This window comes from Haemaphysalis longicornis, unplaced genomic scaffold (assembly GCF_048455015.1).
Source record: "Haemaphysalis longicornis isolate Haplotype H1 unplaced genomic scaffold, Haemaphysalis longicornis Haplotype H1 scaffold_11, whole genome shotgun sequence".
NCBI classification, from domain to species: domain Eukaryota; kingdom Metazoa; phylum Arthropoda; class Arachnida; order Ixodida; family Ixodidae; genus Haemaphysalis; species Haemaphysalis longicornis.
The window spans coordinates 94717815-94732550 of record NW_027526214.1 but is presented as its reverse complement, the minus strand read 5'-3'; positions in this window follow the sequence as shown (position 1 = coordinate 94732550).

The following is a 14736-nucleotide window of genomic DNA, read 5'->3' as shown; positions in this document are numbered from 1 at the left end:
CCGCGCTAAAATTATCGCCGCAACGCGGTTTACTGAAGAAGTTTGAATCATATTGTCTGTTTCGCGTTGCTAGGTCTCGTGGGAAACGAAAAGAATAACGCGTTGAGCCCGTTGGTCCAATTGCGGCGGCACGGGACCGTTCAAAAGTTGTCTCCACCCTGTAGCGGTGTTGGTTTGTTCCCGCGTTTCTTTACGTTCCGTAACCTAGATGGCGCCACCATACCGTGGCAAGCGTTTGGTTTTTTTTGCCCGCATTTAAACCTTGCTTGTTTTTGTTCTGGGAGAAAATATTCGTTCCCTGAAACAGTGCTCGCTCGAAAAATGGGGTCACGTAAGACACCGTTGCTTGCGTCAATCGGCCAGTGTCGTCTGAGACAACCCCAAGCCCCATAGTGCTGTGCAGCTAAACCAAAGCATGCTGTGCGCAGTACGAACAGCAGAACGCATCAGTACTTCTATGTTTACATGTGCTTTCGTAACTTCCACTGTTTGTCCCATCATTCCTATTGCTTTGTAAAGAATGTGCCCTAAATTTAAGCGCAAATCGCTCGTTCGTCTAGTTTGTAAGCTCTACCTAATTTGCGTCTGCTTCTGCCAGCCTCCGCCAATCGCAGAGCTTAGCCCATGTGACATCACAGGTTCTGTTGCGGGAAATGAGCTGGTGGGTCGCATGACCATTCCCGTTTTTCCTAATTATGTAGCTTATTTGAGCGAAGTTTATGTTAAAAGTGGTGTCAGTATGATTCTAACAAGACAATCTTTTGAATGAACCAAACTTGTGTTTTCTCTTCATGGCTCCTTTAAAGGGTTAAAGCTTAGCTTAAAAGATAAATACCCCGGAAAGTGAAGGAGAACACAGTCGTCCAGATAGCCGAATTGGTATGGCATTCGCGATTTAATCCAAAAGCGTGGGTTCGGCACCCACTCTGAGCGCGTGTTTTTCTTTCTTTCTTTCTTTCTTTCTTTATTTCTTTCTTTCTTTCTTTCTTTCTGCTTAAATTAATACAAAAATAGAACTTCACTAACGGTCAAGGAATAGTTTAACTATTCCCCTATGACTTCTAAGGCATTGCAGACTGCCGGCATTACTTTCTGTATTTCCTAACGAGCCCCTCACTTCCGAATCATATTATCCTGCGATACCCTAGCGACGGCCTCGGTTCTGGCAGCCTTGATGCCAAGGTGGCTTATAAGGGTTTCTCGCCAGTTACCCTCTTATGCAACGCTGCAGACGTTCCCGTCACGCCCCGGCTTCCAAAAGAAGGTCCCCTTCTCCCCGTATATCTCTGAGTGGTGCTGGCTACCAACCTCAAGTGTAAGATACAGTTGTAGTAAATATAAATACCCCAGAAAGTGAAAAAGAACACAGTCGTCCAGATAGCCGAATTGGTAAGGCATTTGAGATTTAATCGAAAGGCGTGGGTTCGGTCCCAACTCTGGGCGCGTGTTCTTCTTTCTTTCTTTGTTTCTACCTAAATAATTAAAAATAGAATTTCACTAAGGGTCAAAAAATAGTCTAACCATTCCCCTATGCCTTCCTTGGCGTTGTAGACTACCGAGATTTGTTTCGGTATATATATATATATATATATATATATATATATATATATATATATATATATATATATATATATATATATATATATATATATATATATATATATATATATATATATATTTATATATATATATAAATATATTTATATATATAAAGGAAAAAACTGAGAGGGGGGAGTTGGGGAGAAAAGCAGCAACAAACGCACACTCCCGGCCAGGTGAGGTGAAGGTTTGCAAAAAAGAGAGAGAGAGAGAAGAGGAAAAAAAGAAAAAAAAGAGCAAACGAAAGAAAACACAAAACCAAAACAAACCTAAACATGCAGAAAAGAGAGAGGAGTACACAACTCTTTCAAAACGCTGTCCTCCATCGTTTGTCAGCTTGTAGAAAGAGTGACAGGTAGCACCCACTTCAGAGGGGGCCGCTCTGCTCAAGAAGCTAAAGCGAAAAGCACTGACTGGAACGCTCTCAGAATTCCAATGGTCACTGACATTACGGGAAGAGTTGACCGGAAGCGGTCGCAGCCGCACACATGTTTCAGTAACACCAACGCTACAACCAGATAGGACAGCTCGTTAAGAGTGTAGGTACGATCTCCGCACTGTGGCTCAAAGCATGCACGATTCTGCCTACCGGCAACATGGGCGAGCCCCATTCATCACTCTTAGCTCTATTCTTCTGCCCTGTCGGGGCAGCCGACAGGGTCGTCCCCGACCATGAACCAGGGAAAATGAGCTTAACTAATCCTCTAAGCGCACGCGGGAGTCGCGCGGGTCCTTTATCGGAGAAAACGGCGACGGGCGCCTCGATGTTGTTTGTGGCATATGCCGCCTGTGCGGAAATCCCAGGAAGGAAATAAATAAAATAAGAATAGCTTGATTACTTGTTTAAACAACACAGAGACTTACAATTTAGATAGGGGATTATTCTGCAGCCAGATTATCGACAGCATGTATAGACGACATAATTCCCGGGCTAACATTCATTCCTGCTTTTACTGTGTTTTTGTAAATAATGTAAGATTCACGTTGTTCGCGCTCTCTTGTAGTAGAAAATCCACTCTGTAAAAGTGTGACCCTGATGGAGTCGAACGGGTGGTTTTCGGACTTAATACGTCGTGATAATGGTAGATCCGGGAGTGAACGAACATGTGCGCGATGGTTGTTGAAGCGCATGCGGAATGCCGTGTCCGTCTGGCTAATGTATTGGATGCCACAAACACCGCACTCCAGAAGGTACACCACATTAGAAGAGTCATAGTCGAGTGTCAGGTGAATTAGATCCTTGAAATTGGTGTTGGTGCTTTCTGCCACCGTGGTTGTCTGCATGTGTTTACATACCCCGCACCGTGCCTTTCCGCATTGTCGACCCCCACCCTTGGGTTCCCTCTCAGTTTTGACGTGTACAAGGTAATATTTAAAATTTTTGGGGCGCCTGTATACGACCCGAGGAGGGGTGGGGAAAATTTTTGAAAGCCGTTCACTCTGTTGTAGCATATAGATGTGCTTTTTCAAGATTTTGTTTATGTTTGGGTAATTGACCCCGAACGTCAAAACTAGGTTGCCTCTCCCTTTCTGGTTTAGTTCTTTTTCATGGTGCAGCAACTCTTAGCGATCCAGGTTGACCGCTTTGCAAATAGCGTCGTTGACTATGGGTGGTGGGTATTGTTGCTTCGCGAGTACATTGGGCAAGTTTTCTGCGTTTGCCTCGAAGTCCTCAATGCGGGAACAAATTCTCCTTAATCGGTGGGCCTGCGAGTATGGGATACTCGTTTTGCAGTGGCGCGGATGACAACTGTCGAAGTGCAGATACTGCTGCCTATCGGTTGTTTTGTTGTACACGGTAGTGATCAGTTCTCCTTTGTCTGTATTTATATGCACGTCAAGGAAATTGATTTCCGTGGTTGAATACGTATAAGTGAATGCAATGCTCGGATGGGCCTTGTTGAAACATTCGATGAAGTCGATTAAGTCTTCCTCCGTACCGGTCCAAAAAAGGAATACATCGTCCAGAAAGTGTTTGTAAAAAATGGCTTAATTTCACGGGTTGATAGGAATTATGTTTCGAGATCGTTCATGAATATATTAGCGTAGTTGGGTGCCATTCGAGTAGCCATCGCAGTGCCGTTTATTTGTAGGTAATACTGAGTGTGGAATTCAAAGCTATTTAATTCCAGCACTAGCTTTGTCGAAGTTTCAATGACTTGTGGGCTTGGCGACTCGTGATCCCGATGTATGCTATAGGATTCAACCAAGGCTTCAATCCTATCTCGGTGAGGTATATTAGTGTACAGAGAAGCTACATCTAGAGTTACAAGGAAGGCGCCATCAGGGATTTTTATGTTGGCGATTTCCCGTAGGAAGTGGTTAGTATCACGAAGATATGCCGAATGGGTAGCGGGTATTTTCTTAATCAGGGAGTCTATGTAGCTTGATATTGGTTCGGTGAGAGTGCTTCTTCCCAAAATTATTGGTCTACCAGGGTTCCCTTCTTTATAAACTTTAGGCAGCATGTAAAACCTTCCTGGCGTTGCGTGTGCTGCTGTAAGGGCTTTACAGAGGCGTGGCTCTATTTCCCCAATTTTGACAAGAATATTTAGTGTTGTTGTTATTATTTCCTGATGTTCAACAGTTAGATCTGCATCAAGTTTCTGGTAGAAAAATTCATTATTTAACTGACGGTGGCCTTCTTGAATATAGTCTGATTTACTAAGTATTACAATACCTCCACCTTCATCGGCCGGTTTTATGACAATGTCTGTTCGATCAGCCAGTGCCTTAAGTGCCTCGCGCTCGTTTTAGAAATGTTCTGGGCGCCTGGTTTGCGAGCGTTATTAGCCCGCAGGACGTCTCTTTGAACGGCCTCAATGTACGAGTCCAAGTGTTTTTCCCGCTCTGATTTCGGTGTCCACTGCCGCCCAACATTTACGGAGGATGGGCAGGGCGCTCTTTGTCCGACTTATCGAAAAAATATTCTTGGAGGCGTACATTTTGTGAAAAATTGTCCAGATCTTTCAACAAGGTAAACTCATTGTATCTGCCGGTAATTGGGCAAAATGTCAGCCTGCGCGAGATTAACGACCGCTCATGAATAGTAAGCTGTACCCCGGAGAGGTTAATTATGTTTTCATTTATGTTCTTTTGAGTTTTTGACATTTCTTCCGACTTGCAGGGTCGGATTGGGGGTGTAATTTTAGGATTTCCAAAGTCCGTGTGGTGCGGAGCTGAATTTATTTGAGAAAACTCGTTTGAGTATGGAACTTTATCCCTTGACAATTTTTTAATTTTGATTCTCAATATTTCATCTGTCTTCTTTTTCTCGAAAAGTTCCAGTTCGCTGGCCTCCAGCGCAGAAAGGACAATATTATTCCTAGCACGAGACTCCTCCGCCGTAAGAGACGCGAGTGTATTCTCACAATGATCCGCTACGATTTTAGTTAGCTGAAGTGGTGCGGATGTAAGAGTTTCGTTCCAATTTTGTGTTTCAAGTTTGTTAAACGTATGCATCGATGGTGTTAATGATAATAGAGTGCCCGGGGGGGCGATCCCAGCCTTTAGATATATTTTGAGTGTACGCACATGTAAGTCATGGCGCACCCGCTTGTCAATTGTTTTCCTTATCTTAAAAAAATTAGTCGTCAGCAGCAGATCATGTGTGTCATCTGAGGGAGAGGAGGTCGAAACATTTGCGAGGCCAGGATGTCAATTCATGCAAATACGACGTGCAGAGCCACAGTGTTTTCGGTGATCGTACCTTTTGACGGTGGGGGTGGCAGGGCTTTTCTCGTTTTATGGACTGGATTCCAGAATCCCGCAGTCTCTCGCGCTCGGCTGGGAGTCAGAAGGTTGGGGGCTCGTTGAAGTCCGTGGGTTGAGTTCTGATTTCGTGGGCTTGAGCTCGATCGTCTGCAGGTTTTCCGACGGAGATGCGCTTGTGGCTGAGAGTTCTGGGTCCGGGCCTTGGGGATGTTCAGGTGAACTGTTTGATCCGGCGATGGGTTTGCATGGTTGTGGTGCTTTACGAGGCTTTTGGGTTTTTTTGTTGATAGCCCCAGAAAGAACGCTGCAAGGTGTTTCGCTGGGTTTCCACGTGGAGTCCGCAGACCCTGCGCCACCTTTCTGGGGCGTCACAGTTGTACGCGCACTCCCAGCTGTAAGCCTTCGGTGGACGTTCGGACGAGCGACCGGGCTGGCGGAAAACCCTCTTATGGGTTTTCATAAGGTAGCATAAGAGGGTTTTCCGCCAGTTACCCGCTTATGACAGGCTGTACACGTTCGAGTCACGCCCCGGGGTTTGAACAGAAGGTCCCCGTCTCCCCGTGTAGTCTGAGTGGCGCTGGCTACCACCCTCGACCGTCAGATACAGTTGCAGTAAATATAAATACCCCAGAAAGTGAAGAACACAGTCGCCCAGATAGCCGAATTGGTAAGGCATTCGAGATCTAATCGAAAGGCGTGGGTTCGGTCCCCACTCTGGGCGCGTGTTTTTCTTTCTTTCTCACGTAATAATTAAAAAATAATAATGTAATGTCACTAACGGTAAAAAATGGTCTAACCATTCCCCTATGCCTTCTTTTGCGTTGCAGACTGTCGGCATTTCTTCCTGTATTTCCTAACGAGCCCCTCCCTTAAAAAGTATATATATTTATATATAAATATTTATATATATATATATTATAAGAGGGTTTTCAGGCTTTATTCTTCAGCCGCACCAGCAGCAGCGGAAGCACCGAAGCACCAAGTCGCGCTGACCAGCAAGTCGAGACGGAGAGCCAACGAGACGAGACTTCTTCGTCCCAGCGATGGCGATGGGACATCCACGAGTTGGTGCCTCTTCCATGTGTGGCTTCTGTGTCACATACCCACGTAGTGCGACTGACCAGTGCTGTCCACGCTCCTACATTATTTAAACGAGCATGGTGTTGGCGATGGCCTTCCTTACAATTGCCCCCGGGAGCGAAAGAGCCATCCTCGCGACTCAGGGAGATGAAACTACGACGGGGTCAATGTAAGGCTTGAGGCGCTGAACCTGGACTATATCTTTGCCGCGGCAACGCTGATCGGGTGACGGAGTGAGAGGCTCAACCACATAATTTACTGGAGACGTCCGCTTGACGACGCGGTAGGGACCCTGGTAGCGCGAAAGCAGTTTACTGCTCAAGCCTGGCGTAGACACTGGAACCCACAGCCAGAGAAGCGACCCTGGTGAGTAGGTAGGACCGGGAGTCGTTTCGTCGTGGTGCGACTTCTGACGCTGCTGATCTTCCGTAGTTAACGATCGGGCCAACTGACGACACTCTTCGGCCTGCTTGGCAACGTCGGAGATGGCTGTGCACTCTGACTCATCGGGCCGATAGTGAAGTATGGTGTCCAGTGTGCATGAAGGCTCACGACCATACAAAAGAAAAAACGGAGAGAAGCCGGTCGTGGCCTGCGTGGCGGTGTTGTATGCGTAGGTCACGAATGGTAGTACTGCGTCCCAGTCGGAATGGTCCGCCGCGACGTACATAGCAAGCATGTCCTCAGAGTGCGGTTGAAACGTTCGGTCAGTCCATTGGTCTGAGGGTGATACGCCGTGGTGGTGCGATGGATCGTGCGGCAGGATTTAAGAAGGGCCTCTATAACTTCAGACAGAAAAACCCTTCCTCGATCACTGAGGAGTTCACGCGGCGCCCCATGCCGTAAAATGAAGTGCCGAAGTAAAAAGGAGGCTACTTCGCGTGCGGTAGCAGCAGGCAGGGCGGCAGTCTCGGCGTACCGGGTCAAGTAGTCGACAGCAACAACGACCCATCGGTTGCCATCTGCAGTGCAAGGAAGAGGTCCATAAAGGTCGATTCCTACACGGTCGAATGGTCTTGCTGGACACGGTAAGGGCTGCAAAGGCCCAGTTCCTTGGCGGGGAGGATATTTTCGGCGTTGGCATCGAACACACGAACGGACGTATTGACGAACGAAGTGGTACATGCCTCGCCAGTAGTACCGCAAGCGCAAACGCTGGTATGTTTTGGGGACACCAGCATGGGCGCAATGTGGCTCTTCGTGAAAATACGCACACATTTCAGAGCGTAGGTGGCGCGGAATTACTAAGAACCACTTGCGACCTTCGGGTTGGTAGTTGCGACGGAAAAGCAGTCCGTCGCGAAGGGCAAAGTGCGACGCTTGCCGGCGTAGTGTCCGAGATGCAGCGTTCGTTGATGAGCCAGACAGAAAGTCCAACATGGAGGAAATCCAAGGGTCTTTCTTTTGCTCGGACGACATAGAGTGGATCTCCAATGGCGACACGTAGCAGTCGGAGCTCGAGTCCCGGTCGCTGTCATGATGCAGCGGGGAGCTCGAAAGGGCATCAGCATCATTGTGCCGCCGGCCTTAGCGATACGTGACGCGAATGTCATACTCCTGTAACCGCAAAGCCCAGCGTGCTAGCCGCCCAGAAGGATCTTTGAGCGAGGACAACCAACAAAGCGCGTGGTGATCTGTGACAACATGGACAGGGCGCCCGTAGAGGTACGGGCGGAACTCCGCAAGTGCCCAAATAACGGCAAGGCATTCTCTCTCGGTCACAGAATAATTTGTCTCGGCCTTTGTTAGCGTGCGACTTGCATAAGCAACGACATACTCGTCATATCCTGCCTTGCGCTGAGCGAGAACTGCCCCCAAACCAACTCCGCTCGCGTCCGTGTGAATTTCGGTAGGGGCCTCAGGATCGAAATGGCGCAGGATTGGCGGAGATGTGAGGAGATGGCGCAGTTTAGTAAATGCGTCGTCGCAGGCCGTGGACCACTCACAGATGCCGCCTTCTTTGCTGAGGAGCTTTGTCAAAGGCGCGATGAGAGATGCGAAGTTGCGAACGAATCGGCGAAAGTATGAACACAGCCCAATGAAGCTGCGGTGGGCTTCACAGTTGTCGGCTTGGGAAATTCCGCCACAGCACGTAACTTGGCAGGATCAGGCAGGACACCAGCTTTAGTGACAACGTGGCCAAGAATAGTAAGCTCTCGGGTGGCAAAACGGCACTTCTTCAGGTTGAGCTGAAGGCCTGCGGTCGTCAAGCACGTCAAAATCTGCTCAAGTCGAATCAGATGCGTCGAAAAATCGGGAGAAAAGATCACAATATCATCGAGGTAACAAAGGCACGCCTGTTATTTGAGTCCACGGAGAATATAATCCATCATCCGCTCGAAGTTTGCAGGCGCATTGCAGAGGCCAAACGGCATAACGTTAAACTCGTACAGGCCGTCAGGAGTAATAAAGGCCGTTTTTGCACGATCAGCCTCTGCCATGGGAACCTGCCAATAACCCGAGCGTAAATCAATGGAGGAAAAAGAACTCTGCGCCTTGTAGACAGTCAAGGGCGTCATCAATTCGCGGCAACGGATATACGTCTTTGCAAGTTATCTTGTTGAGCCGGCGGTAATCGACGCAAAACCGAATAGAGCCGTCCTTCTTCTTGACAAGTGCTATCGGCGATGCCCATGGACTGGTGGAGGGTCGAATCACACCGCGTTGGAGCATGTCCTCGACTTGTTCATCGATTACGCGGCGTTCAGTGGGGGAGACACGGTAGGGACGTTGCCGTAAGGGTGCGTGACCACCGGTATCGATGGTGTGTTCGACTGTGGTGGTACGTCCCAGACCAGTCTGGACAGAATCAAAAGACGTCCGAAATCGGTTCAGCAGTGCGAGAAGCTGGTCTCGTTGGGACGGTGAAAGGTCGGCATCAATGGCGCGAAGGAAGACGTCTGCAGACGGGGAGGATTTTGCTCCTGAAGGAGCACACAGCCCACTGATTTCAAGCGGGGTTGAATCGTCGGGCACAGCCACAGCGACAACAGAATGAACGGTCTCGACATGGCCGACGCACTCTCCGCGTTGCAAGGTGCACGGACACGACCCGTAGTTGGAAAGGAGAAGTGTAGTTTGGCAGTTACGAATGGGAAGCAGGGAGAAAGGAAGCCGAAGACTACGTCGCGGGTGAAACAGGTCTGAAGGCGTAAAGAGTACTGTCGCATTGGACAGAAGTGGGCAGGATAAAGAAGCTAGCACGGCAGAATGAGGAGGAATGCTAACTTCGTCCGTGAGGACCAGTTTGATGGCAGAAGGAGCGGGCGGTTCACCGGTGGTATGATCCATGAACGGGAAGAGCTCCACTTCGGCACGGCCACAGTCGATGACAGCTCTATGTTCAGAAAGGAAGTCCCACCCCAGTATGACATCGTGGGAACAGGAAGGCAGGACAACGAACTGAACAGCATACATGACGTCCCGAATAACGACACGGGCAGTGCACACGCCAGTTGGATCAATGGGATGAGCCGGAGCAGTCCGCAATGAGAATCCAAGATGCCGCGTCCTAACCTTCTTCAAGCGGCGGCAAAGTTTGGCGTCCATGACAGAAACGGCGGCTCCAGTATCGACAAGGGCTAAGACTTCAGCGCCATCTATGGTAATACGAATGACGTTTGCGGGAGAGGGAGGAGGCCTTGGGCAGATCGACGACGGCGCAATTCTTGCCTCCGGAACTGCGGCGCCTAGTTTTCCGCTTCCGTTGGAACAGGACGACGACGCATGGGAGATAGTGAGCGGCGTCGCGGAGATGAAGACCGACGGCTTCCGAAGTCACGACTATCGGGCGGCGTAGACGTCATCGGCGAATACTCCTGCATAAGTGGGAATGGGCGTAGGAAGAAGCTGCGGCAGGGTTGCGTCCTGTCACCGTGGCGCGGCGGCAATAGCGTGCCACGTGTCCAGGAGCCCTACAGGCAAAGCAAATTGGGCGATTGTCCAGCGTCCTCGATGGGTTGGTGATCGAGGGCCCAGACAACACCGGCGGACGTAACGCCGGGTAGTGGGGAAAACGATGGGGCTCCGAGGCATGTACCTGGCAGCGACTTCAGTGTAAGGTCGTTGAGGGATAGAGTCGGCAAAGTGTATTGGAGCGGCCATCGTCCCGGGGTGCATAGAGTCTGCATAAGGCAGGGTTCAAGTCGCTGGAGCTTGGGGTATGGTGGCGGCATAAGGCACAGGGGCAACAACGGGGCTTGACGGCAGTGCAGCTGGGAGGGAGTCAGCGACTTGCTGCTGGATAACGGTCCTGAGTTCAGGGCTGAGAGAAGATTTTTGCTCGGGCACATAGTTGATGATGGACAACTGCCGAGCCACTTCCTCTCGCACAAACTGCTGGATTCGTTGAAACAAGGTACCGTCGCAGTCATCAGCGGCCAAGCTGGAGACAAACTGATTTTCTGCGAGGGGTCGCCGAGTGAGAGCCCTTTGCTTCCGCAACTCGTCGTAACTCTGACAAATAGTAACGACCTCGGCCACAGTTTGGGGGTTTTTCGCCAACAGCATATGGAAGGCATCGTCGTCTATGCCTTTCAAAATGTGTTTTATCCGTTCTGGTTCGGGCATGGCACTGTCAATCTTACGGCACAGGGCGACAACATCCTCAATGTAAGAAGTGAAGTTTTCACGCCTTTTCTGTGCCCTCTCACGCAAACGCTGCTCTGAGAGGAGTTTTCGAGCAGCGGGGCGACCGAATGATTTTATGAAGTCGTCTTTAAACTCAGGCCACGTTTTAAGACGTGCCGCGTTGTTCCAGAACCATTGCTCTGCGAGCCCAGTCAAGGAAAATTCGACATTATTCAGCTTGAGGCGGTCGTCCCAGTGGTTATGGGTACTCACTCTTTCAAAAGTAGCAAGCCAGTCCTCTGCGTCTTTCTCGTCGGTGCCGTTGAATGAGGGAGGGTCCCGCTCACGAATTGCACCCGCGCAGACGATGGGTGTTGGGGCAGGCCGGGGGTCATCGTTGCCAGACATGCTGGGAGGGCCGAGTGTCCGGTTGCGGAGCTACAGCGTAAGAGAACGAAGACCGTTGCACCTCCACCAAAACTATAAGAGGGTTTTCAGGCTTTATTCTTCAGCCGCACCAGCAGCAGCGGTAGCACCGAAGCACCGAGTCGCGTTGACCAGCAAGTCGAGACGGAGAGCCAACGAGACGAGACTTCTTCTTCGTCCCAGCGATGGCGATGGAACATCCACGAGTTGGTGCCTCTTCCATGTGTGGCTTCTGTGTCACATACCCACGTATTGCGACTGACCAGTGCTATCCACGCTCCTACGTTATTTAAACGAGCATGGTGTTGGCGATGGTCTTCCTTCCAATATATATATATATATATATATATATATATATATATATGTAATGCAGAGACGCGAGGCGTTGCGATACCAAAGATGTGAGAATCTTCTGTGGCCAATCCTCCATGAGAGCAAAGGGAACGGCGGCTGACTGGAAGAGGAAGAAGCAGCGCGGAGCTCGCTCGGCCAGAGAATAAACATGCGTGTTGTGAATCGGTCGCAGTTCGTTGCAAGTGTCGTAGCCGACCAGTCTTCAAGCATGAGGCTACCCAGCCTCCGGACCTGCTCTCCCTGGCGGTGATACAGACGAACCAACGGCCCTCAGCAGCGGCCAAACCGATGCACGCCTTCCAGCCCTGCTGCCCTAGTTCATCGGAGGGGCTGCGGTCACGGCAAAAGCCCGAACTCAAGGACAGCCCAGTCCAAGGCGAGCCAGCCTAGGGCGCGACCTTCTCCGGAGGCCAACGTCTTCTTGACTCGCCACTGCGTTCGCTGTTCGCGCCTTGATTTCTCAGAACTTTGAAGTCTGCTTTACGTGTCACAAATTTCCAGAAATGACGACCACTGCTGTGAACGCCAGCCACTCTTTTCGGGCTGCCCACGCCCTCACAGAAGCGTGTCAGCGCCTTCTCGACGTGATTCCCTGTTCGGAATACACGAATACACAGACGCGCGCTGCAAGTTATTCCGGGCCACATGGACGTTGTGCTGGTATTCCGCGGTTTCGAGGACGATGTTCTTTTGTGGGTACTGGAGATGGATGGCATTGTCGCTCGCCTCACATGGCCTGGAAACGTCAAACAATCGTTTGCATAACAGCGCCTACGTGACGCAGCCCGAGCATGGCACCTGTGCGAAGATCACTCGCATTCGACCTGGGCAAGCTGAGGCGGGTCATTATGCAGCCTTGGATGATGTGCCGGGAACTTACGATGAGCGCTTCATGTAGATGTGTGCCCGACGCCACGGCCCTGGCGAAAACATCGTCACCCACGGTTACGAAAAGCTATCCTGCTCAAATGCTTGAACCTTGACTGGCCGTCTCTTGTCGCAAAAAAGGACGTCGCCGATGGCCTGGCTGACTCATTCCATGCTGCAGTCTTCATGGGGAAGCCGCCCCATTGAAAGCCTGCGTGACTTCATTCGCCTTGCTACAGAACTGCAGTACCGTGAAACTCGGTAGACAGATCGGCCTCGCCTGCAGGCCTCGATGCAGACCCTTGCGGACTCTCCAGGCCCTGTTCCCTAGTTAAGTGATTCCGCAGTGAAGGAGGAGGAGGCAACCAGCAAGGCGACACCTATTGTGACTAAAGAAGGGGCCCCGTGTGTGGAGTCTCCCTTCGAAACCTGAAAACAGCCAACCGTTTCCTCCATGCCATTGGAGGGCTTCCTTGAAGATAAGCCACCGTAGACTCTTGACGGTTCAGAGAGGTTTTCGCCGACCCAGGGCTGATCATCGCGAGCACTCAACCTCTGCCTGCTGGAAGGCCAACGAGAACCGATGGAGGCAAACGAACTTAAAATCCCTAAGAGCTGGGTCGGCAAAGAGATCAGCCCTGAACTGAAGTCGCTGAAAGTGACCAGACCACACGACCAGACGACCAGACCAGACTGAAGGTGACCAGACCAAATGCGCTAAAAGACAATGTTATGTTCTCCGCGACGAGCAACGCCAATAACCCCCCACGCAAGCGCATCATTGGTTGACCAGATCGTGAGAAGACGATCGAGAACAATCCGTGGAGCAATTCCTTCTCGATCGTTTATGAAGACTCTTTTTTCCGTCTCAAAGGGATGAAGCCGAAGCCAGCAACGAGGCCATGTCAAACGCTCAAACTAAAGACGAAAAGCTAGTCGAACTTAGGGATGCATCTGCCACAGACAAGGGCGCATTAGAGACAATTTTTGAAGCAGATGACGGGATTGCTGAAGGCAAGCATGAGGATAAGATGAACTCAATCATTCATAAAAAGAAGACCAGAGTATCATGAGAGGCAAAAACACCTTTATACAAACGAGCTACATTGACGGAATAACACGCTTTTTTGTAAAGCCAGACCTGATCATTTTGGAAGACGCTATAAAGAATTCATGAATGGAACTAAGCCTCGCAATGGCACTAGCCAGAAAGAAAGAGAAGTAAACCGCCAGCCATAACCAACGAGAAGACACGTACAACGAACTGCTCAGCTATTGGTGGGCCGACCATCAAGCCAAGGCCAGGGGCTCATTCCAACACTTCGGCGGTGCCAGTGCTCGCAGTGTGGCCGAGTGTAGAGGCGCGAAGGGTTGCAATAGAAAAGTTGTAAGCATCTTCAGTGGCCAATCCACCAAGAAAGCAAGAAAGCAATGAGAACGGCGGCTGACTGGAAGGGGAAGAAGAAGCGCGGAGCTCGTTTGGCCAGAGAATAAACATGGCGTGTTGAGAATCAGTCGCAGTTCGTTACGATATATATATATATATATATATATATATATATATATATATATATATATATATATATATATATATATATATATTTCCATATGAGGTAAAAACGTAAGAGACGCAGGGAACACCTTTTCAAAAAGTTTACTAACGCTTCAGAAAGAGGACTTCCCATCTTCAGATTACAGACTGTGGGCACGGCGGCAACGCCAAGGTGCAATCGCCCAACAACATTCTCTTGTCCATTCAGGCCCTGCCTGGATCACTGTTTATATGAAGCAAATCAGCGGCGCCGTAGGCGCAATGCCAGCTGTCCACGACACCCTTCCGCACAGCAACAAACTCTGTTGGAATCTCAGCAATGATGACATTGACGGATCATTTCTGCACGCCTGGCGGCGCTAGTTTGACGTCGGGAGGGTGGTCTAGCGCATGAGCAGTGCTACCGTTCAACTACGATATAAAAGAAGATCTTCAGAAACCACCTGCCAGTGGACACTGCGGCGACGCCAGGATGCAGTCGGCCAACCCATTGCTCTTTTTCTATCAGGTCAGGAAGAATTATGCTGCAGTGACCATGGTCACTGTAGGAAACGTTGCAGTGTGCGATGTTTGCT